The 23,982-nt window shown below is 40.0% G+C and overlaps 1 long non-coding RNA gene across 2 annotated transcripts in view; it reads left to right on the top strand.

The window, feature by feature from the left end:
- Positions 1–443: 443 nt before the first annotated feature.
- The window catches only part of LOC118668803, a 29,339-nt gene continuing 5,800 nt past the window's right edge, over positions 444–23,982 (top strand). The window contains exons 1-4 of one of the 2 annotated variants that reach the window (XR_004971761.1): positions 444–491; positions 3,978–4,073; positions 5,711–5,855; positions 7,867–8,132. This is a non-coding gene — a long non-coding RNA (uncharacterized LOC118668803). The remainder of the gene's footprint in view (positions 492–3,977; positions 4,074–5,710; positions 5,856–7,866; positions 8,133–23,982) is intronic. The other variant, XR_004971762.1, reaches the window with a different exon arrangement.

Here is a 23,982-nt window from a genome sequence, read left to right on the forward strand (position 1 = left end):
GTTTCCATTTTATTTTTGATTACCGTGTCTGTCTCATTTCCTCAGGTTTTCCTATAGTACCACTGGGAATCCACAGGCTTCATCTCCATTTTCTTCTGTCTATCATGTTTGTTATCTATCTCACATTTTCATGGTGGCTTACTCAATTATTGGAGAGTTCCATATTTTTCATTCCCCTATTCAGATGAGGGCGTGGGAGGCACACTATTATGCACAGTCCCAGCCAAATTCCTAGAATTATGTGGTCAGTGAAAAGTTGTAAGCCACAGACTACTCTGTTCTCCTATATTTTCTTGTCTTGTCAGCTTCCTATGGCACCTTGACACTCAAAGATGCAATGGGCCACTCTCTTCTTTTCATTGATTTTTTTTTCTTTTTTTTTTTTACAGAGAGGAAGGGAGACGGATAGAGAGTTAGAAACATCGATGAGAAGGAAACATCGATCAGCTGCCTCCTGCACACCGCCTACTGGGGATGTGACCACAACCAAGGTACATGCCCTTGACCAGAATCGAACCTGGGACCCTTGAGTCCACAAGCTGACGCTCTATCTGCTGAGCCAAACTGGTTAGGGTGGGCCACTCTCTTCTTGAGATGTTCAGTGGAAGGGGATGAAAGTGGGTATTGTCAAAACCTGGTTGTCTCAAAACACATGAATTTCTGTCTTTTTTTATATTTGGGGCAAGAACCATATTCTTAAGGAATGCTGAAATGTTGGATTGGTCTATCTTTTTCCTGTGTGACTCATTTGTTTTGTTTTAGAAGTCAATGCTTATGTAATAAGTCAAAGCTGATATTTTACTTTATGACCCTGTTTGGTGATATAGTTCATAGAAATACCTGGATCTTTTCCTTTTTCCTCATAACGTTTATTTCCATCTGTAGTATTAAGTTATCATTTGCTTATTTGCCTATCTTTTGTCTCTCTCTATTAGAACATAAGCTCCCTCTGAGCAAGGGATCTGATTGCTTTGTTCACTGCTGGATTCTTAGGGGCTGGCATGCAATGTATATGCTCAGTAGATATTTGTTAAAAGGAAGAAAGGACATAACTGTACATTGGCGAAGACAAAGATGATTATCAGGCTCTTTACTTCAAAGGCTCTATGGTCCCAATACAGAGGGTATCCCAAAAATGTGTACACACTTTGGTTACCATTATTAATTCCAATGGATTAAATCTGAAAAGAAAGAAACATCAATTGAGCTATTGGCTGTTAAAGTGTGTATACATTTTTTGGGGAACTCACTGCATACAAGTGTCTATAAATGAAGATGAATGATTTAGGAAGGGAAGATGAATGGTTTATTTTGAATATATTGGATTTAAGGTATCCAAAATACATCATGGAGATGTCAATTGGTTATTTAGATTGAAAATATGAAGCTAAAGGGTAGTTTTATGCAAATGGAGAGACTGGGGATTCAATAACATCCTTACAGTATGTAGTGTATAAAACGCACTAAGCTGACTCTTTGTAGAATTGAATGACTAAGGGGCCAAAGACTCAACCCTTGTGCACACTAATGTGGAACTGAGAAAAAATATTTTTATATAATTATGACCTCTGAGCTAAGAAAACTAAGTAAATGGACAAACATTGGACATTAAAGAGTGATTGAATAGAGACCTCTGGAGATAGGGATTTGTCTCCAGGAGCTACGTTTTCATATTCCAAGGAAGGAGGGTGCAATATCTGGGACCATCTGTTTATAATGCAAAGAATCATAGAATATCAAGGAGAAAAGGTTTATCTCTGTTTTTCTGGAGGGGAGAGTGCTAGCTTTATGGTAGTTTCTATTTAAGTTCCCAGATTCATACATTTAGAATTATTCTCCCACCGTGCTAAAGAAAAAGTCACTTGTGGATGCAGGGTTACATCTGTCTCTCATTGTGTCATATTGTAGGGAGAACATGGGTCATGGAGAACCAACATATTTGTTGCTGTAAAGTAATAATACTATGACTTTGATCCAAAAATCTAATGTTTGATTTTAGGGAAAAATAAATAAACATGATATTAAAAAACATTGGCTAATACTTATGTTCTAATAAGAGAAAAGAAGAAACTCTACAAATGACTGAGAACTGGGAAAGGGTGCTATCTTAGAAGATAACCGAGTTTTCCAATGTTTAAAGAGCTCCGAGGTAGAAGATGGATTTAATCTAGATTATAGAGGGCTGTATAAGGTCAGTTGTCCTGGAAGGCAAGTTTTGGTGTCAACATTTTCAGCGAGGAACCCCACAAACCGTTAGAATAAGAGAAGTAACATGTTGCAATGAAAATAATACTGAATCAGGAATAGAACAATGCTTAGAATTTTTTCGCCTTCCTCATAGCCATGTTGTTTGGTGAAAGCAAACAGGATCATCTTTGAATCTCTATTTTCTCATCCTTATTCAGTCTACTTAACAGGACTTTCCTGAAGATCAGTAACTGTAAAATGTAAAATTTTAAATGCCAAAAGAATCTTAGATACATTCCCCTGAACTAAAAGATGTAAAGCAGAGATTAGGTGGCCATCTCTCAAACCACCTTGGATGTCTGACATTCTGATAACTGCAACCCCCAATGTCTGAGGGCAACCTCATGGGGGACCACAGTAAGAATCACCCTGAGTCTAGTCAGCCCACAGAACCATGAGATACAATAATAAATTGTTCTAAAATGTCATGTAGTGCTGCATAGCAATATGCTTCAATGCATTTCTGTGTGAACTGGGAATATACAAGAAACTAAAATACATGAGGATTCCCAAGGCTAATCACCCTATGTTTTGCTAAAAGTATAAGCTTTGCTGTTGTCACACAGTTAAGTGTGACTTTAAAATTTTTATGTGCTGGAGTGCTCATTTGCTTCAAGCTTCCAACTCAGTTCTCTGTGGGACAACTGCACTGTGACTCCAGCTCCCCCAAAGGACATAATTCAACGTTTCTTTCCAAAGCCATTCATGTTACCAGGGAGTGCTGCAAATATATTGCAAAGGGAGAAAGAACATATGGGTTCCCTTATAGTATTTTCTTTGTTTAAGAAAATAAAATTACATAAAGAAAAAGAAATGATTTTCCTATCCTTTGGGAGGTCCCATAAGCACCTGAGAATTGTTTGAGAATATGATCTTGTTTTTGAGAAAATTGTATATTTTGGGCATACTTTTCCTGATGATTGAACACTAATGTTATTTCACCATAGGACACAGTCATTTATCAGCAAGGAGGCAATATGTGATAATAATAGAGATATACTTTAATTTTTCAGAATTCTTTTATATATATTAATAAAATTACAGAGTTTTAAAGTGGGGAATAATGTTGGACAAAAATGCAGCCCCTTCGTTTTTCCAATAAGAACAGTGGAGGCGAGAGGGTGGAGTGGTTTGCTCATGGACATTTAGCTAGTTGGTGGCAGAACCAGATTCTTCAGTCTTTGTCCACTATCCATCGTAGCGCTTCTGTTTTGGGAGACCTTTCCCTGGTAAATATAGCAAAGCTTCTTTGTCTAGTTTTATAGTTAAGGCAGAGTATCATTATGGTTGAGTGATTTAATTAAGGTCAAAAAGGTAATTTAAAACATAACCCTAAGCACTCCTACGACCCCTTATCATCCCAGCCATTCCACTCCTGGGCATATACCCATTATTTTTTTAAAATATATTTTTATTTATTTCAGAGAGGAAAGGAGAGGGAAAGAGAGATAGAAACATCAATGATTAGAGAGAATCATTGATTAGCTGCCTCTGGAATGCCCCCCACTGGGGATTGAGCCAGCAACCCAGGCATATGTCCTTGACCAGAATCAAACCCAGGACCCTTCCGTCCACAGGCCAATGCTCTCTCTATCCACTGAGCCAAACCAGTTAGGGCCCATAATTTATTTTAATAGCGTGGTTGTGTGGGTTAACTAAACAATGTAAGTGACATACATCCCCTAAAATAGAGTAGATGATTAAAACTAGTTTCCTTCCTTTCTCTGTAGGTTATACAATCACATTTCATGGAGCAGAGTGGAAAGTTAATTGACTATGTTTTTCTGTCAAGAAGATACATGTTAAGGCTGTTGTGGGGTTGAAGGGTGAGGCTCTCTGGCTTTTCTAAGTCAAGTGCAGTTATTGGTCAGTCACACTCTGGAGGCAATTAACACATTCTCCGGACAAAGTTCACTTTCAAAAGACTTCTCTAACTCTGCCATTCTGATTGCTATTCTAGACACCTTGGTTGTTATGCAGATTTTTTTGGTGTGTGTGTGTGTGTGTGTGTGTGTGGTGACTGCATCTTCTCTGCATAGGACTGGAAGATCATCCAGGGAATTCTTTTGGGGTCCCAGATACTTCCTACAAGAGGAAGCTGATCCCCAGGAGCCTGGTAGTTTGGTACCTTTATATAGCGCGCCCCCCAAAAAACTGTAGACACATACTTTGAATAATTATAAAGATAGTAGTGTTTATTAAAATACATTTCATTTTCAAAATTGAGCTATCAGCTGTTAAAATGTGTATATGTTTTTTGGGACTCCCTTTAGATGAAGCAGAAATGGCTTCCCCTTAAGTACTATTGGACCATTCATATGTAATAGATAACTGGGACTTTATTCAGTCCATGATGTGCGATGATAAGCAGAGTGAGGGCTTTGCAATTTTACGTATTTGCATGCACCTGCTAGCTCTAAGTTTTATTAGCTTTAGGACCACTACAGTCATTTGTTTCTCTTAGTCTCAGAGTTCTCTTTGATGAAAAAAAGAAGATAAAGGAAAAAAGGGAGGTAGAGAGAGGAGAGGAGGAAGGGAAGAAAAGAGGAAGGGAGGGAGGAAAGAAGGAAATTAATATCTTTTTTACCAAATTGTTGTCGGAATAAATCAAAATGAGATAATTTGGGAGATAATTCGAGGAGGCACTTAATAAATATTTTTGCTCCCCCCCCTCTTTTCTTAAAACTGATTTTGGAGTTTAAAAGCCTTTATTAAATAATAATTCTGGACATGATGGGTGGAGATTACGCAAGTGGGAAGGGTATAGTCCCTGTCCTTAAGGACCATTAGATAAAACAAAAACTTGTTTAACATAAATTAGATTGCAGAGCCCTGGTAGGGAACTGTGCCTAAAAGCTAATAAAATTTCTTACAAATATCACTGAGAAGCTTCAAGTGAGTCTTCTTGCTCCTATGTCATCTTGTTACAATGACATTTCAGCCAATATATTTTTTGGCTCGATGAATGCCTGGCTTTGTCCTCAGGCAGTGGATACTGTCTCACTAGAGAACTTGTCATAGAGAAACTCCAAGATGGGGACTATATTATTGCCATTATATTGATGAGGGAAATTAAGGTCCAGTGAGGTAAAGTAACAAGTCCAAGGTCATATAAGAAGGAAGGGGGCACCTGGGTCTGTTCTATCCAAATCTGGAGACTTGATTCATTGTCGCCATGTGCTGCAGCCTCTCCAGGTCTTGAGGAAAGTCAGGAGAGCAGGTTGTCTAGCAGAGAGCATGGCTTCCAGAAATGACACAATAGAAGCTTTAGCAGGTTCTGAAGGGAAAGACATTCAACAGCTTGGCCCATCTGGAGTAGAGACATGGGATAACTATCGGCAGTGGCAGCTGCTGGAACAATTTGGGAATGCCACTGCTCCAGGTTGAGAAGAACAAAGCACACATTAGGCTGGATGCTTGATTCTGAAGTAATTAACTTCCTTGTGTTTTGTCGGTTGGGCAGGAGAAAGAAATGACTGAGCCACGACTTTCCTTCTTCCTCTTCTTAAAAGCTCTGCAGTCAAAGCAGTCAGTTAATATTCTCATACACAGGCACGTGGAAACCAACCCTTCCCATCTGCTTATGCAAAGAGCCATCGTGATGTGAGGTAAGGACAATGTAACAGACTTTATCTTTTAAGTGTTGAAGGGAATGGCTCCATTTCTGTGAAACCATCCATTACCTTTAGAGTGATTTTCAGCATAATGCAGAGGATGCATGATTTTTACTGCCTTTTAAACATTTGCAAGATGGATGCTGTTTTAAAAATATTGAGATAAAGCTGCGCCTAGGGAAGGATGCTACGCGGGAGTCTGTGTGGTGAGTGTTAGAGGCATATGGGATTCTTTCTTTAAGTGAAGGCTGGCCTAGGCAAACTCACCATTGGGTAAAGTTTGTCTTTCGTTCCTTTCTGTGACTCCCTCTCCCCCACCTCCGGAAATCCGATTCCTTCACAAAACTGCTCAGAGCAGCTTCCTCCCCTGGGTTTCATCCAACATTAAACCCTGCCCTCTGACTCCAATTCCCAGAGCCAGAAGTTCAATTTTGTAGAAACAAAAGTGCTAAAAAAGGTCTATTTCTTTCATCTCAAGGGGAGCAAGCATGTGCCCAGCCTTGCCACTTAACACAGGGCCCAGGGCCAATGGCATAAGACCACCTGGGAATTTGTTTAAAATGGAGAAGTTTGCGTTCTACCTGAGACCAATCGAATCAGACTCTGCATGTTAACACGTTTCTCAGTTGATAAAAGTTGGGAAGCTCTGCTCTAGAGACTCGAAGTCCTTCCATGGGAAACAAAATCCAGAGCAGAATTTCCTATGCATCGTGTCTTCCCCAATTCCATGTGGTCTTCACCTGTGCTGGAGTCTGAGGTCAGTTTGCTCAGTTTGGGAATCTCAGGGTTAAATTAAATTAAACAGGTCATTAGGATGATGAAAATACTAACATACCCTAATTGCAACCAGCTGCCATGTTTGAGTACTTATATTCAGGTACACTTGAAAATTTTCTGATTTATTTTTCACCATAATTCTATGAGAAAAGTGCAAAACATGTCTCTATTTCATGTGGGGAGAAACTTAGCTTCAAGAAATTAAATATGCGGCCCAAAGCCACAGAGCTTGTAGAGATTAAACTGAAACCCAGGCGACCTGACCCAGAACCTAAATGACTGTTCTGACCCTGCTGAAAGGTCTACAAGCCTCTAGAATTCTGATCTGCTTTGTGAATCTGTAAACCACATCTATAGTTAAGGTTCCCAAAATGGATTTGGCCACAGAGCCCCCTTTGAAAGGATGGAAGAATTTTCTAGAAGAGACCCCACAGAACATCTGGGAGCTGTCTCCCGTTGTCCCCGGTGCACTGGCAACCCTCCTCCTCCTGGCTTAGGGTCCCTATATCCAGCCTCTGTGGATGGCATTCAAAGGACACTCTTGCCCTCCACCTTATGGTTGGATTTGGCCAATGGGCGTTTGATGGTCAGAGTCCAGATGGATGGAGAGGTCAGGTTCCTCATTCACTGGGCTCTCTACCTGCTTGACTGCAATGCATCTCTCTACCAAGGGACACGGCTTCAGGTCCGTCATTCTTTCTTACAGCTTCAGGTTCAGGGGCAGGAATGGACCCTTCCTCTAGGGCAGCGGTTCTCAACCTGTGGGTCGCGACCCCTTTGGGGGTCGAACGACCCTTTCAGAGGGGTCGCCTAAGACCATCGGAAAACACATATATAATTACATATTGTTTTTGTGATTAATCACTATGCTTTAATTACGTTCAATCTGTAACAATGAAATTGGGGGTCACCACAACATGAGGAACTGTATTAAAGGGTCACCGCATTAGGAAGGTTGAGAACCACTGCTCTAGGGTGATTCACTGCCCCTCGTTGGTTTCCCTTCATTTTTCCCACAAATCTGCAAGTAGGCCTTTATTCAACTGACCAACTTCACCACTTGATTATGCCATTTGTTTCCTGCCTGGATCTTAACCGACATATCAACAAAAATGTAATGAGGTATATTTCAATGAAGATGTTTTTTAAAAAAGTATTTACCAGTACTTCTTATACTAGTACTTCTTAACTTCTTCCTCACATCTTCCCTCATTCCCCGAATCTTCAGGTGAGATCAGTGTTCAAGAAAAACGTACCTCGTTTCTCCATGGGCCTTCTTCAGGCATTTCCAAGGTATTGCGAGTACTCCAGGTGGAGGATTCTGAGAAACTAATATGGACGGATGTTGGATACTCACACCGGAGGGAAATGGATACAGCAAAAAGCACAGCCTGAGGCACTCATTTCTTCTCATCAGAAACACAGAGGAGCATGATGTGGCCACTCTCTCAGAGGAAAACTGCTGGGATCCATAGCACTGGAGTCTCCTAGGGGGTGAGTATTGGGTGGAGGCGATGGGTCCTGAGGAAAGGGGAGGCTATGAAGAAGACTGCTGCAGAGAAAGAAGAGGAAACAAATTCCTTTCCTAGAAAGTGCCTCTGGCCTCAAGCAGGAGTGACAAAGTCGATCCGTGGGGTCTAAGGTATATTTCTGTTTGTGAGAGATGTCAACCTTAGAGCGTCTCTGAGTCCAGACGGTGGCTGTCAGAACTGAATACCCCTTCTGGGAACAAGAGACATCTGGACCAGGTCAGATATGCTGAGGCACTGGGTTATGAAAAGAGTAAAGAGAACTGACAAAAAAATAAGAGGCATTTTGAAGAAACGGAGGGTGAGTTAATGAGAGAAGAAGGGCTGTGGGAATAGCTTTCTCCCATATACCATAAACATAGAGAGAAGGGCATTGAGGGCACGCTGCTGAAATGCTGCCTGAGCTCAGGGACGCCCTGCATCCCATGGAAAATGACAAGTGGACTCTTTGCCTCGTTCAGAAGGATGACTGCCAGGACAGCAGCTTTGATCTGGATCCAAAGAAAACGAGAAAAATGGGAGCCAGAGTTTCTTAAATAGATACTGCATCAAACGCTGGGACATAGTAGCCTCATTTTAATCTCCTTACAGCATCTATTTTCCCCCTTTTATTTCATACACAAGAAAACCGAGGATCAAAATTTACTAGCATAGGGTCACAAGACCAGTATCAGAGCCCAGCTCGCACTCAGTGTGCTCCGAATCTGAGCCAAGGATACCAGGCATCCTCCTCCTGGTCCAGGGAGGGTCACTTTCCCACCTCATCATGGATGAAGGGATCAGTGGAAAGCAGGCAGCATAACCTTGGAGTGGCAATAATTCCAGCAATTAAGAAAAGCTGATTCAGGTATCCAGTGCCTGAAGGAAGAGGTCTGTGAAGTAGAAAGAGGAAAACTGAGAAACTCCCTGAAAGAGACAGTTTTAAGCTTGCCATTGCAGCCAATGAAGTTAATAAGGTGAAACTCCATATTTTAAACTCCCATTAACCGTATGTGTCACACAGTTTAGACCCCACAGCTCCCTTCCACTCCAGCAAATCTCGGTTGAGCGTCAGAATCTATTTGAAGTGCTGGACCACACAATGATTAGATCGAGAGAGTTGATCTCAAATTGACGGTGCACAAGAATCACTGGGGAGTGACAGTTAAAACACAGACTCCTAGGCCCCAACTCTAGATGTTCTGATTCGATAGGTCTTGAGTACAACCCAGGAATCTGCAGTATAACAACCACCTACGTGACTCTGATGGAGGTTGATCACCTGCTTGAAGCATTGACTTTGAGGCACTTGGGGTCTGAAATCTGACCTAGGAAAAGAGAAATCTGCAGGAAATAGGAACACATGGCAGACATGTAAATAAAGCTAGTTCTGAAAGCCCGATTAGTATAACTCTTTTTTTATCCATTTTTTTTCACTCTCTGTTTATAACTCTTTACTCCTTTATCAAGTCACTCTTATACCATTTAATGGACTCAATCACTTGGGTGCTTGAAAATATTCTTTTTTACCCACTACATCAGGGTGGGGAATGTCCAACTTGGCGAGGGCCATATAAGGCCAGATAAATCATTTGGTCTGGCCCTGCCAAGGCATTAGGGGTGAGTTAATTAAATGTTTGAACAAATGTAGAAGGCTAATTTTTAAGTTGATAATTTTGCATGGCCCACGAATGATGTTGTGAATATCTAAATGACCCTTGGCAGACAAAAGGTTCCCCACCCCTGTACTACATTATCCAATCTGATATACCCTAAAAGGTAACCTTCCCAAACCCATTTTATAATGCCATTCTTTTTTTAAAAAAAAAAAAACAACAACAACAACACACCAACCTTCAAATTTTGTTAATGACTTTTTAATTTTAATGATTTTAGTGATTAAGAGTTAAAGGCCAGTCTCCTTGACATGGAATTTAAAGTTGTCTGAAATCTAGCCTCTCATTTTCTAGTATAATTCTTCTGCATCTTTTATAGAATAAGATTGTCTTTTTTTTTTTTTTTTTTTTTCCCAATTATACTCTGAGAAGCCATTCTTCCATGCCCCTGCTCATATAGGGAAGGAAACTCCTCATGTCGTCCCACATTTCTGCCTTGAGAGATGGAGGAGAAGGTGTGAGGATTAGGTGTGCTGATAAAACGTTAACAATCAGCCCTCTTTGAGGGGGAGGGGACTAGGTCTGATTTTTAGCATTTACCAGTTTTCATGCTGTCAGTAGTCCCAATATGGCTGATTTCAAGTGGACAATATTGTGGCACTGGAAGTGGGGTTCGGGAGTACTCTGAACAGTGGGGCCCTCTGAGCCTCGCTAAGCTAACTCCCTCACACTACTGGGAATGGTGTGTGAGAGTTGGCTTCTTACCTCACACATCACAGTGGTGTCTGGCTGTAGGGGAAGCTTTGTTGGTCTTTTCTAGGATAATTCTTAGAAACACACACCATTGGGTGGAGGAGTGACTAGCCTACATGCCAAATTCATTCCTCCCTGGGGCCCCCTGGTTTCAGGCCTGATGGCCTCTGTCCTGTGCAGTGCTCAGTGTTCTGCTAGCAGCTGCTAAAATCTTATTGGTGAATTATAACTTCGTCACTCTCCGTACTTTCAAGGCTCAGTGATCCTTCCCCATCAGCTGAGTTGCCTCAACTCAGCTAATGCTGGGACCATAGTCTCTGTGCTCAGCCACGTGGTCCACGTGCCTCTTGGCTCATGCTGGTCACTCACGTGGATTCCCCAAAGCAGGCCTGCAGTTCCAGACTCAGCCAGCTTCCGAGTCCACCCTGGGTGCGAGCAGGGACTTCTCTATCCCTAACCCAGGCAGGGGAGGAGCCTTGGGGGCAGTGACTGTGACCTCTCTTCCTTTAGTTTTTTCCTCCACACAGGGGGGTCATGCTAGTCACAGAGATTGTCTAAGAGAACTAGAAAGCTCTGCAGTCCTCACCTGACAAACTGAGGAGGGCATGCCAGTGCTCTGGGCCCCCTAACCTGTTTGCTGGTTCTAAAACCACCGACTTTCTTCTTTCTGAGGTTTCAACTTAGAATGGGTAGCAGGATATATATTTCCTTCTCTACCCTTCTCTTTTCTGTCTCCCTGGACTTCCATTTTTCTTGCTGAAGGACACCTATTTCCATTTCCTTTGAAAATACCACTTTTCTCATATTGTGAGTTCTCCCTAAAAATGCAGACTATGCCCCATCAGCATGGCTCAGAGGTTGAGCGTCCACCTATGAACCAGGAGGTTACGGTTCGATTCCCAGTCAGGGCACATGCCCTGGTTGTGGGAGGCATACAGGAGGCAACCAATCAATGACTCTCTCTCATCATTGATGTTTCTATCTCTCTCTCCCTTACCCTTTCTCTCTGAAATCAATAATAAAATTTTAAAAAATGCAGAATAGGAAGAATGTACAATGTTTGGCAAAAGTAGGTTTGCAGTTGTGAGTACATAAAACATAGCTTATTCTTGTATTATTATTTATTAATTATTGTATTATTAGCTGTATTACAATTGTCAACCTCTTTTGCCCACCCCTACATGAACAAATAAATACACTATTTATTTTTCCCATGGGTGCAAAGAGAAATGAATAGCAAACAAAATTACAAAATTTGTAATGACAGTCAGTCAGGACTCAATAAAAAATGGATTATTGTCAGACTGGCATATATTTTTGAATGTGTTTTATTTGACCAATTAATAATTGCACTACATTTGATGTTTTTCTGGCCTTCAGAGTGTCTGCTAGACACCTACCCACTTTGCACACTGGAATACGACATTTCACAGGATGCCGTTATCTCCGGAACAGGAGGTCTGTCTCTGCTGTGACAAGTGGCAGGAAAAATTCTGGCTATCTTGCTTTCCAACCCCGTGATCGAGCCAAGAGTCTAAGTTCTTGAGAGTCAAGGGTTTAAAACTGAACCACAGATGAGTCAGCAATGACTCTGATGGCAATTCTCCCAGAGAGAAAACATTGAACAAAGGGGAAATGGCTTGTTCCTTCAGGGTCTTAAATATTTAGGGGGGTAATCTTCTCACCGGGTATCTCTAAATTATTTAAACTTAATCGGCCTGCCCTGTGGTCTGTTCTCTGAACAGGATTTGAAAGCCTGACTATTTCCTTCTCACAAGCCTGTAGGTTTACAGCTTAATCAAAATGACAATTACCTGAGGCATTGTGTCTATTATAAAGCACATCCATTACAGGGTCACCAAGGCGGGGAGGTGGGAGGGTGTGAGGAAGAAGTTCAGGCTGCTGGTGTAACTGGAAAGCAGATTCTCCTCTGCCTCTACACCTTCCCCTAAGGTGAGGCATGAGCTTGCCCTCAAAGCCATTGGCTCTTTTGGCGTCCAATTCTGAGGCCTGTTTCCGGGGTCACTATATGAAATGCTGGTTTCACAACCACCTGGTATGTACCTGAGGACCAGGGATTCCAACTGCCTTTGTCCTTCTGCCTCCAGATCATTTCTGTCCCAACATGCAGGACTTCTTTTATTTTGATGAGAGAAAAAATAGAAGGGGTTGAGACATTCGGACTTGACTTTGAACAATTTAGGGGCTGACATTTGATCGAGGGATTCTATTATTCAATGTGGAAGCTCCAAAAGTGGAATTGAAGCCAGTGGGTGAAATTTGCACTGATGTTGCCTTTACTTTGTCTAATTAGTCTGCTAGGTCACACCTGCGTAGCTAGGTATACTCGAAGAGCTATGAGCAGTAAATAAAATGTTTAATGGCAGTAAGTTTTCACTGCAGAACTGATTATTGGACAAGTGGAGCTCTTCCGGTACCACTGGGAGAGGATGAGATACAGTAGAGAGCTTTATTTCTGTGCAATTACACCTCTGGGTTTCCAAAGCCCCGTTTCCCTTAGTCCAGTCATGGAAGTGTAGCCAGTGTCTGGAGATTCCCTTCTATGTTGGAGCGGGGTCCAGTTCAGCAGCAGGCTAGTTAGAGCCCACTATTCCACTGTGTGTGGGGTCTACATGGCTGAGGTCCACACTGGAGAGTGCTTATGGGCCAGAGCCAAATGTGCCAAGAGGAACCAAGAGCACCAAGAGAGTGAATTTCTTTGTTTAGTATCCCAAACCTTGTCAGGCTTGCAGTGGCCACACCCATCCTGGCCAATGACCTTTGTTCCCAGGTGTGACTGACAGAGAAGCATCTTCACTAGTCACCCCAGTTTTACTGGGCATGTGTTTATCTTCTCTTTGTCCAATCACCTTCCCCCAATGTTTTGCAGGGGGAATAGGCCTACAATGTCTGGCTTTCCATTTGCTCCTTTCCTATACTCAATAATTAGCTGATTACAATGATATCAGTAGAAAAATGGAAACTCCAGTCCCTCAAAATTTCTCACTAGAGTTCTCATGTGGCATATATACTCATCTGATGGACCATAGTACCCCGTTTCAGGTGCACCTGTTTCACTCCATGGTATGTATTCTTGCTGCACTGATGCCGCAGAAGTAAATTGATGCTACTTTTTGCCCTCTTTCATGAGGTTATTAGTCACTTGATCTCTAGTCAGAGTAGTTAGTGAAACCAATTCTCTTGCCTTAGGTGGTCATGGCCGCTTTAGTACTGTAACAATTACCTTCTCCATTATTCCAAAACTCTGTGCTGCCCCTTCCCTATGGTGATTTGAACACGGTATTTGCACATAAACTTTTTGCTGAACAAATTAGGTGAAGTGAAGTGAGGAGAAAACTGGCAGAAGGGAAGCTTTTTCTTGAGTCCTTAAAACAGGGAGCAATTTGTCCCTTAAATGAGATCATTGTCTGGAAGGCCCCCATGGCTAAGCTCATTAAAAAATAAAGCCATAAGCGCATCATAAACCAGGTAAGAGGTCTCAGTGTGGTCCTTGAAACAGTGCAAAGTAGAGAGAATCACAAAAGAAGGTTGGGGACCAAGATGAGAAATTACATCCACCTTGCTCTGTGGATATCTTTCTCCAAATTACAGTAAAAAAAATGCTTAAAGGGAGAACATAGATAGAAATGTTGTTTTCTTTCAGGAGTATCCTTCTTTATTAACCTTGGAAATAAGAATTGCCCTCTCTGTAAAGACTGGTAGAAATGGAATGGAATGATAAGATATAAAGGAGTCATGATTATATTTTATTAAGGAAAATGCACTGAATTATTCTCTGTTATGAGAAAAGGAACAAGAAAGTGAGCGCAGAATAGATAGTTATAGAATGTAGTTTAGGGGACAATGTTGGGACATGTGGATACATGCAGTGGAGTGGGCGTTTTGAATATGAAAACATTAAAGCCAAATAAAGTCATGTGTTTCCTGTGTGATGAACAGCTTCTGCTATCATATTAGGGGGCAGGGGTTAGACATTGGTATTGACTGTATGAGATTCTTAAATCTGTGGCTTCTTTAAAATAATTTACAGGAGAGTGATACAAATTATTGGGTGTGTTTGTTCTAAGCTGTCTGGGGGTTACCTGAAAAATTGGCACACATAACTAATTTCTGTTTTGCTTAACTTGAAACTCACTCAGGGCAGAAAAGCAGTGGGCATCACCCCAAAACATTATAAGGCAAATGGACAGCCAGCAGCCACCTGGGACAATATATTATGGTAGAGACAATAGGCAGCCTTAAACCTGGGAGTCAGCTATATGGGAAAAGGCTTTCTTTGGGAAATTGGAGCATTTAAATGTTCTCATGTATACTTGAGAATTCATATAGACACACACACATGCCCAGGGCTGGATGCATGTTTAGAAAATATCTGAGAAAACCCTTACTTAGCTTTGGTGTTTGGCTGATTGCAAGGCTCCATGCAAGCAGAAAATTAAGGCTAAGTAAGGCAGAGTTGTAAATGGCCCATCTGAGTGGGATTGAAAGAATACCTTAGGACAGGGACTATCTTGCAAAGCCTGGAAGAGGTGTTTTTAAGCTCCCAGTATTCAAGCAAACGTCTTTCAAAACAGTAGCTGGGCCGAAACCGGTTTGGCTCAGTGGATAGAGCGTCGGCCTGCGGACTGAAAGGTCCCAGGTTCGATTCCGGTCAAGGGCATGTACCTGGGTTGCGGGCACATCCCCAGTGGGAGATGTGCAGGAGGCAGCTGATCGATGTTTCTCTCTCATCGATGTTTCTAACTTTCTATCTCTCTCCCTTCCTCTCTGTGAAAAATCAATAAACTATATTTAAAAAAAAAACAAAAAACAAAAAAAACAGTAGCTGGACACAAGCTAAAAAAAACAATAAAAAAAAAAACCCCACAGAGCTTTTTGTGAGCATATAAGAAAAGGGATACAGCCTTTGCAAAAGTAGATTAGAAATGTCACTAATCAAATGGATGACTGCACCCTGGCTGGTGTGGTTCAGTTGGTTCAGCATAGTCCCAAGCACCCAAAGGTCGCCAGTTTTAATCCCTGTCAGGGCACGTGCCCAGACTGCAGGCTTGCTCCCCGGTAGGGGGCATATAGGAGACTGCCAATTGCTGTTTCTCTTTCTCCCTCTCCCTTCCTCCTCTAAAATCAGTAAAGACATGTTTTAAAAAGTGGATGACTGGGAACTTAAAAAACCCACAGATAACATAATTAATGGTGAAAGATTAAAAGTTTTTCATCTAGAGATCAGGAACCAGACAAAGATGAGCACTTTAAACACTGCTATGCAACAGGGTACTGGAAATTCTAGCCCCCAAAAAACCAAACCGATTTTTGAGGTGCAAGTTTAGATGTTGAGAGGGACTTGTTGGGTGCTACATCTATTACATTTCTTGGCTCACGTGTTTTTTACACAGGTGGGTTTATTGTGAGTAATTAAGGAAGTTATGCCATTGTGATTTGTGCATTTTTATATCTAATATTTTAATTAAAAATTAAAACATATACCATTGAATAAAAAAGTAAAGTGACCATTGTGACTGCAGTTTAGTTTTAATATAATTGCATCGCTATTTTTGAATTAAAGTAAAAAATTATTTTTAAATAGAACATAAGAAAAAATACATAAAAACATACAGTGAGCTTCAAGTAAATGAACAAGAAATGCTTTTTACAGCAGCTACCTTCCAATGGACAACCGTGAGACATGGCGTTTCTCATTTCGGCAATAAACATTTCACTGGAGCTGATGATATAGACTAGAGGAAACTTGTGATCTAATTTTACATGATTAGCTTGGTTGTTTCTTTATTGTTTCTTCCTCTATAACTTTGTGAACATTAAGGTGGGGAAATGAGTCTTTCCCAAAAGATTGGCTTATAAATCATTACCCACTCATTTGTCTATGTTGATTTTTTCCCTTTGACGGGAGTCTGGATATCTGCAGAAGAAATCTTCCTACAGTAATGTGCTTTGACTAATGCTAACTTTATTAAACTTTGTGCTTCTGGCATGCCCTTGACATTTTGGAAAGCATTTCTATTTTCTGTCAATAATATGATAAATCCAGATCCATTTTGGTATTTTCTTGGTCAAATCATGGAATCAGGTGCTTTACAATGTTCCCATTGATTTTCCTAGTTCTACATATTATGTTGCTTAACACTACCTTTTTTTGTTTTGTTTTGTTTTGTTAATCCTCACCAGATATTTTTTCAATTGATTTTTAGAGAGAGTCGAAGGAGGAGAGAGAGAGAGAGAAGAGAGAGAGAGAGAGAGAGAGAGAGAGAGAGAGAGAGAGAGAGATTGGTTGCCTCCCAGCCTCCCACATGCATCCCAATGGGGCCAGATATTGAACCCAGGCACCTGCCCATGATCAGGAATTGAACCCGTTACCCTTTGGCCAGGGATTAACCCTACTTTTTTAGGGCAAGGCTTCATCAACCACTAAGCTTTCTTTTACCCCAATACTTTACAATAAGATGACCAAAGCCAGTGTGGAGGGAAATAGAAGACCCCTGCTACTGTGAAGCTGAGGCCACATGCCAGTTGTAGAAGGCATGTTAACATTCTAGCAGGATTTTGTAGCTAGATACATTTTAGTGAGCATGGTTATTTGCAAAAGCACTGTGAATGCTGGTTTTAAAATCTCATTGTTACTAAACAACTGCTATGCCCCTTTCTCCTTTGTTCATTAATATTGGAACACATATTAATATAGGAGGATATTAGAAATTAATGACCCTCATAGTGCAAGTGAATAGATTTGAACTAATCCTATTTGCTATGAAATCTGTTCTTCAGTGTGACCGATGTCTTTTAATTATCACACTAGCTGTCTCTAGTGTTATAGAGCGTGGCATCTTTGACTTTATTCTTTCCCCTCTCTTTGTTATAATATAGCAGTTGGAGCCAAAAAGTTCTGGGTTCAAAATCTAGATTTGCCACTTACTATCTGGGACTTGGACATGTTATTTATCCTCTTGCTTTACTTTAGTTTCTTTATCTGCTAAATGTGGGATAATAATAGTCTTCATTTTGTGGAGTTATTGATAGAATCAAATTATAAAATGAAGGCATCTGACAATCAGTAAATGCATAGTGAATACAACTAATTATTGCTGTTATTGCTAAGTACCACTGATCCTAGCTTTAAACTTTATGTTATTGTTGCACATTGCTCTCTGTTCATACCAGTATTGTCTTGATTTAGGTCTAGTCTTCCTGCTGCCCTGGACTCAAAAATCTAGTCCAGTCCTCTCATTTTACCCACTTTTTCCCCTTATCTTAAGCTGTTTCTTTTAGAAACATTTAATCCCTTCCAGTTATCCAGAAAATCAGGTTGAATTGCCCTAGGCTAGTTTTTTAGGCTCTTAAGTGTTTGAATGGATGCTCCCTTTCAATTCTCTTTGATCTTAATCTGCTCTTAACCAGTTGTGTCTTAGATCAGCCACTAGACTTGGCAGTGAGGTTAATACTCTCAAGATTTATTATTATTATTTAATTTATTTCATAGAAGTGCTGGCTTTGAAACCTCCCTCCCATTAATTCGCAGAGTAGCCTTGGGAAAATCAACAGGCTTCCTTGTCTGTGCCTTATTTTATTTGTCTGCACATTGACAGGCTCTCAAACTTTAGTGTGTGTAAGGATCCCTTAGAGAAAGTATGAAACATGTAGACTGTAGCCCTTATTCCAAAGATTCTGATAATTTTTGATTTCTAAAAGTGAAATATAACATACAATAAGTCCACAGAGTACACAAATATTAGGTGTGCATCTTTGCATCTTGATTTTTTATGTATGTATACTGTTGTGTGAACACTATCCAGTCAAGATAGAAAACATTTCCAGTACCACAGAGGTTTTCCATGCCTTCAGTCTATTATCCCCCAGAGGCAGCTACTATTACTCCTATCATGATTCCTCTTTAACAATATGCTCAGATGGTTGTTGGTGTTCCTTTTAGATACAGTTGATCTGGTTCTCAATTTTGAATAAACTGGTACTGTTGTCCTATCAGTGATGGCGAACCTTTTGAGCTCGGCGTGTCAGCATTTTGAAAAACCCTAACTTAACTCTGGTGCCATGTCACATATAGAAATTTTTTGATATTTGCAACCATAGTAAAACACATATTTATATTTTTGATATTTATTTTATATATTTAAATGCCATTTAACAAAGAAAAATCAACCAAAAAAATGAGTTCGCATGTCACCTCTGACACATGTGTCATAGGTTCGCCATCACTGTCCTAGATTTAGGTATTTCTTAGAAACACATTACTTATCCTACCTGTCCCCAGCCCCATAAGAAATACCAAAGGACTTTCATCTCCTTTGATTCTTCACCTTTACAGACCTTCATAACCTTTCATATTCTTCAGCATTATAGTGTCCTCTTTCCAATCTAGGCTAGAAATATAGAATAACAAAGTTAGAGGTCAGGTATTCCATCCTCCATCACTTGCAGCAATTCCTTCTACAGTATCCTTAGAAAATGATGGTCTTTTACCTCTGCTTGAAAACTTCCAGTACCTGAGAAGTGATCACACTCCATTTTTGGATATTTTTCTTCACTAGAAAGTGCTGTTATATATTGAGATTGATAAAATATTCTTCAGTTCATGTGCTCATAGTTATGCTCTTTAGAATGATAAAGAATATCTGGCCCCTTTTCCTTTCAAATATCTATGATTCTTGCCACATATACCCTAAGATTTTTTTTCCTATTTGTTGGAAACATGTAGACTCTAGCCCTTATCCCAAAGATTCTGATAATTTTTAATTTTTAAAAGTGAACTATGGTATAACATACAATAAGTGCACAAACTCCCAGCACTTCACTGGACCCTGTCATGCCTTTCAAAGACCCAAGTCTGAAGGTTACTCTACAATTATGGGGAGAAATTACACTTTATGGTGTAACATAACTGTGGGAGCAATAATTTATGGGTTCTACCCTAGGGGACACAGAGAACAGCACAAATCTCTCATCTCCTCAGGACCAGCTTTGTGACTTACAGCCTGTGCACTTTCCCTGAGCTCATGCCTCATTGGTCGCCATGCTTGGTTTGGTGTTCTGCTGTTATCATTCTAAAATTCTTAATATATTTTCAACTAAGGGCCCTGTGTTTCATTTGGTACCAGGTCTCAGAAATGAAATAGCCAGTTCTGCCTTTCTGGTTGCCTTACATTTGCTAATGCTTACATATTTTGATTTTTCGTTTTTACTCACACTTCCTATAACTGCCATTAAGAATGTATTATATTTTATAGTTCCTTTTACTTATTTGACAAAGCTTTTCCTTAGAGCAATGAAGATAGGTTCAATATTGCAATCATGCTCGTGTTACAGATGAATGATCTAGGGCTTAAAGAAATTCAGTGAACTGCCAAGTTTTTATAGCTTATTAGCAACAAAGCAAGGCCAGAAGTAGGTCTCCTGACTTCAGCATTCTTTGGATAAGGACCTCCTGCTCTTCTCCTGAAACAGTGCTATCTTTCCAGATTCCCAGGGTTCAAGTTAAATACTCTAATTGTATTAACTTTCCAGCTTCCCATGGTTCTCTTTTTTGTTCACTTCCAAGCACAGTGCTTTGACTTGACCCCATGTATTGCTGACTCTGCTTAGTCTAGAATTCCCTCTATTTCCTCCTCAGGTCATTTACCCATAATTGCCTAGTCCTTTCTTATCTAATAATTGAGCTTATTTTTTTACCCTAAGTGATTTACCCTGAGTTTGCATTTTTAAAAGTAATCTCAGGTTAATTTTGAGAGAATTTCAATGCAATCTTATTTTTTCCTCCATCGATTATGATTCTGATCTATAGTTAATCTCCAGATCATTAAGGATACTCTAGTAATTGGAAAGAAATCTGCATGGCTTTGTTTTTTTTTTAAGTGCTCATCTAACTTGTGAAGGGAGGTTAAAGGACTTTAAGCTACTGAGACATGCCTTATTTGATCAAAAAGAAACCCAAGGCAATTTTAGGAAAATGTAACGTCCTTTGCAACTATATTAGTCAGGTGATGGGAAATGGAGGGTATAATGTAACAAGGTTACAATGACTATCTTAATATAGCCAAGTTGATAGTAGTATGAAGGCTCAACATTGGTGTTATCTCTGCATACTCCACAGACCGACCTCAGTCTTGGGGGTTGTCTGGCCCCAGTAAAACTGTGCAGTTGAAGTCTTCATCCTCTGCTGATGACTCTGACTAAGGCTGTTTCTCCTGGGTAGCCCACTTTAGCATGTACATTTCATATGCAGTGCCCACACCTGAGTTAGCTTAACATCGCTATTTTCTAATTCCTGGAGGTTAAAATAACATGACTTGGTTGAAATGATTTAATTGTCCTATGTCTGCAATGTTGCCAGTTGAGATGTTCCCACTTTAGGCATGTACCACTGATCTGGAGAGAAATTTAGCTGGTAATTTGTATCCCAGTTAATGACACCACCATCTTCCCCACTGAAGAGTTGAAGAAAATGGGCATTCTCCTAGTTCCCACCCTTTTCTTTACTTGCACATCCAATCCAACAACTAAGCCCTGTGCCTCTATCTCCAAATACATTTGAAATGATTTCTGCTCTCCATTCACAGCTACGCCTACACAATACATAATATGCCCACATGCTACACACTACAACTCAAGACAGCACTGCTTCTCACCTGGTCTCTGCAGTAAACTCTTAAACTGATTCCCTTTGGCCTGTTTATAAGCCTTTCTATATATAGTGGTTAAGATTATACTTTCAATAATGCAAATTAGATTATGTCATTCCTTTTATTGTAGCTCTACCCTAGTTCTGTGTTGTTGTTTTAAGTAGAACAAGATACCATCTATATACTTTCCCCCTTGTTTGTATTGTTTTCTTTCTTCTCCTTCCAACCCCAAACTAGAATGGATTTTCTTGGGCTTCCTATCCTATCATCATTTATTTCTCCGAGCTAATAAGAAGACTGTTGGCACCTAATAGGTGCTCAAAAAGTATTCACTGAATAAATAAGTGAACCTGTAATCCAGGGCTGAAATACAGCCCATTTCTCTTTATTTCAGAAAATTCTCTCCAAAACTCCAGTACTAATTCCAAGCTTTAGCAAACAATTGGCTTCCCTGGGGTTGGCTCTCCGGGCTTGCACCTCCTCTGCTTATCCCTTTGGCTTGACTATAGCCAAAGACCTCACTCTGATTGGGGTCTGGTTCCCTTCTTTCTTCCTTTATGACTTTTCAATATATCTTCAGCTCTGCAACTCTAGGAGTAATTGTTCCTCTTCTTTGAATTTAGCTTTTGACTAGTCATGCCTTCTAATCTTTCCTTTATATACGTAATGTTGACTAGGCTGCCATTCCTAGCTTCCAGTGCTCTGGCTCCCTCCATGAGCCAATTAATAGCTGCAAATTGTCATATACTCTTTAACTCCTATAGGGTTCAATGGATCCCGGTACTTGGAAAGTGTTTGGAGTGATAAGCCAAATGAGTGCCTCCTTCTGATCGTATAACGTATTCACGATACATTTCCTCTGCTGAGATTTGCAAAGCTTCATTACTTATAAACACTTGTTTCATAAAAGTAGTCTGTATATTTTTGCTTACTGTGTCCATCTATGAATCCATGATGAGAATACCATTGCTTAGCACTCATAGAAAAATGAGCTGCATGTGATATATTCCAAACTGTTCTCTGACAACTAAAACTTAGTTGTTCACTTAGAAGTCAAGAATGATAGCAATAAGCAGCTGGCAAAACAATCCCAATGGCAGAGCAGGGATGTTGAGCATAACTTTGGCTCGCATTTTCAGGATTTTTTAATGCTTGCTTGCAACTGTCACTTCCTTAAAGATTTCATGAAGATTAATAATGTAAGAAAAAGGCCATCTTTCTCAAGTAACTGAACAGTTACTGTTAGACAGGACTTTTTCTGGCAAAATAGGGAAAGAGAAGCAATTTGTTTCCTTTTATATGTTCATTTCTATTTTTCTTTAAATATATTTATTCTGCTATTTGTCAATCATATATCATTAAGTTTGGAAAAATTACATTTCTGTTACAGTTATATCATGGTAATAATAATATATAATAATAATATATACATATATGCATATATGTAGACACCTGTACATGTATGTTTGTGCATACATATATATATATAATATTTGATAGGGTTATTTTGATAATAACAAATATGAATAAATGAACTGAACTATTAAATGTACCATAGTCGGCACTCAAAAAATATTAGCCCTTATTATTGTTATATTTTATTTCTATAAATAATTAATACATTAATATAGAAAAGGAAGCATGACAGTGTGAAGACCTTTACTGCCCTGCTCCCCAGTGAAACAAATGAAAACTATAAAAAAACTATTTAAAAGCCTCTGTAAAATTATAATAAAGGCAAAAAGCAAATAAAAAAATCTACTCAAAAGCACTTATGAAAAGTTGGTAAGAAAGGCAAGAGTCTGTAATGTTTGAATTAGAACCACATGGCATTACTATAGGAGCCCCAAATTCCATTTGTAGGTATATATCCAAGAGAAATGAAAACATGTATCTATACAAAAACTTGTACAAGAATGCTTGTGGAAGCTTTATTTGTAATAGCCTACTGTGGAAATAAACCAATATTCATCAACTGAAGAATGAATAAATAGATTTGGAATCTATAATAATAAAAGCATACTATGCTAATTAGACCAGACGTCCTCCCAGAAGACCTTCCGGATGAAGACGGGGCTTCGAGGGAAGCCTGGGTCCTAGGTTCCAGAGGGAAGCCTCAGGCCTCTAGTATCCATATAATGGAATGTTATTTGTCCATAAAAAGAAATGAAGTAGTAAAACCATAGCTACAAGAAAAGAAAACTACAGACCAATATTTCATATGGACATGCCACAAAGCTCCTTAACAAAATATTAACAAACCAAATTTAGCAGTATATTAAGAGAATTACACAACATGACCAAGTGATGTTTCTTCCTGAAATGCAAGGTTTGTTCAATATTTAAACATCAATCAGTGTAATGCATCAGGTTAACAGAATAAAAAACTCCCACACATATAGTAATCCTATCTAATAAAAGAGAAACATGGTAATTGGCGTATGACTGCTACCCTTCCCATTGGCTAATCAGGGCGATATGCAAATTAACTGCCAGCCAAGATGGCGGCCAGCAGCCAGGCAGGTTGAAACTAACATGAGGCTTGCTTGCTTCAGTGATGGAGGACTCCAACGTTCCCCACCTGCCGCTGCAGGCCTCTGAGCTGCAACTCTAAGCAACTATGTAACAAATATAGAAGCTAAACAAAACCCCAGAAAGCTACTTTAGTCTTCCGCCAGGCTTCAGCCAGCAGGATCGCAACATTGTAAGCAAAGGCCAGAAACCTACTTTCAGCAGCAGAGGCCTAAGAGCTGGAGCCAAGCCTCAAAACTAAAGCTGGCCCAGAATAAAAAAGAAAAAA

The sequence above is a fragment of the Myotis myotis genome, unplaced genomic scaffold (genome assembly GCF_014108235.1).
Source record: "Myotis myotis isolate mMyoMyo1 unplaced genomic scaffold, mMyoMyo1.p scaffold_m19_p_14, whole genome shotgun sequence".
Classification (NCBI taxonomy): domain Eukaryota; kingdom Metazoa; phylum Chordata; class Mammalia; order Chiroptera; family Vespertilionidae; genus Myotis; species Myotis myotis.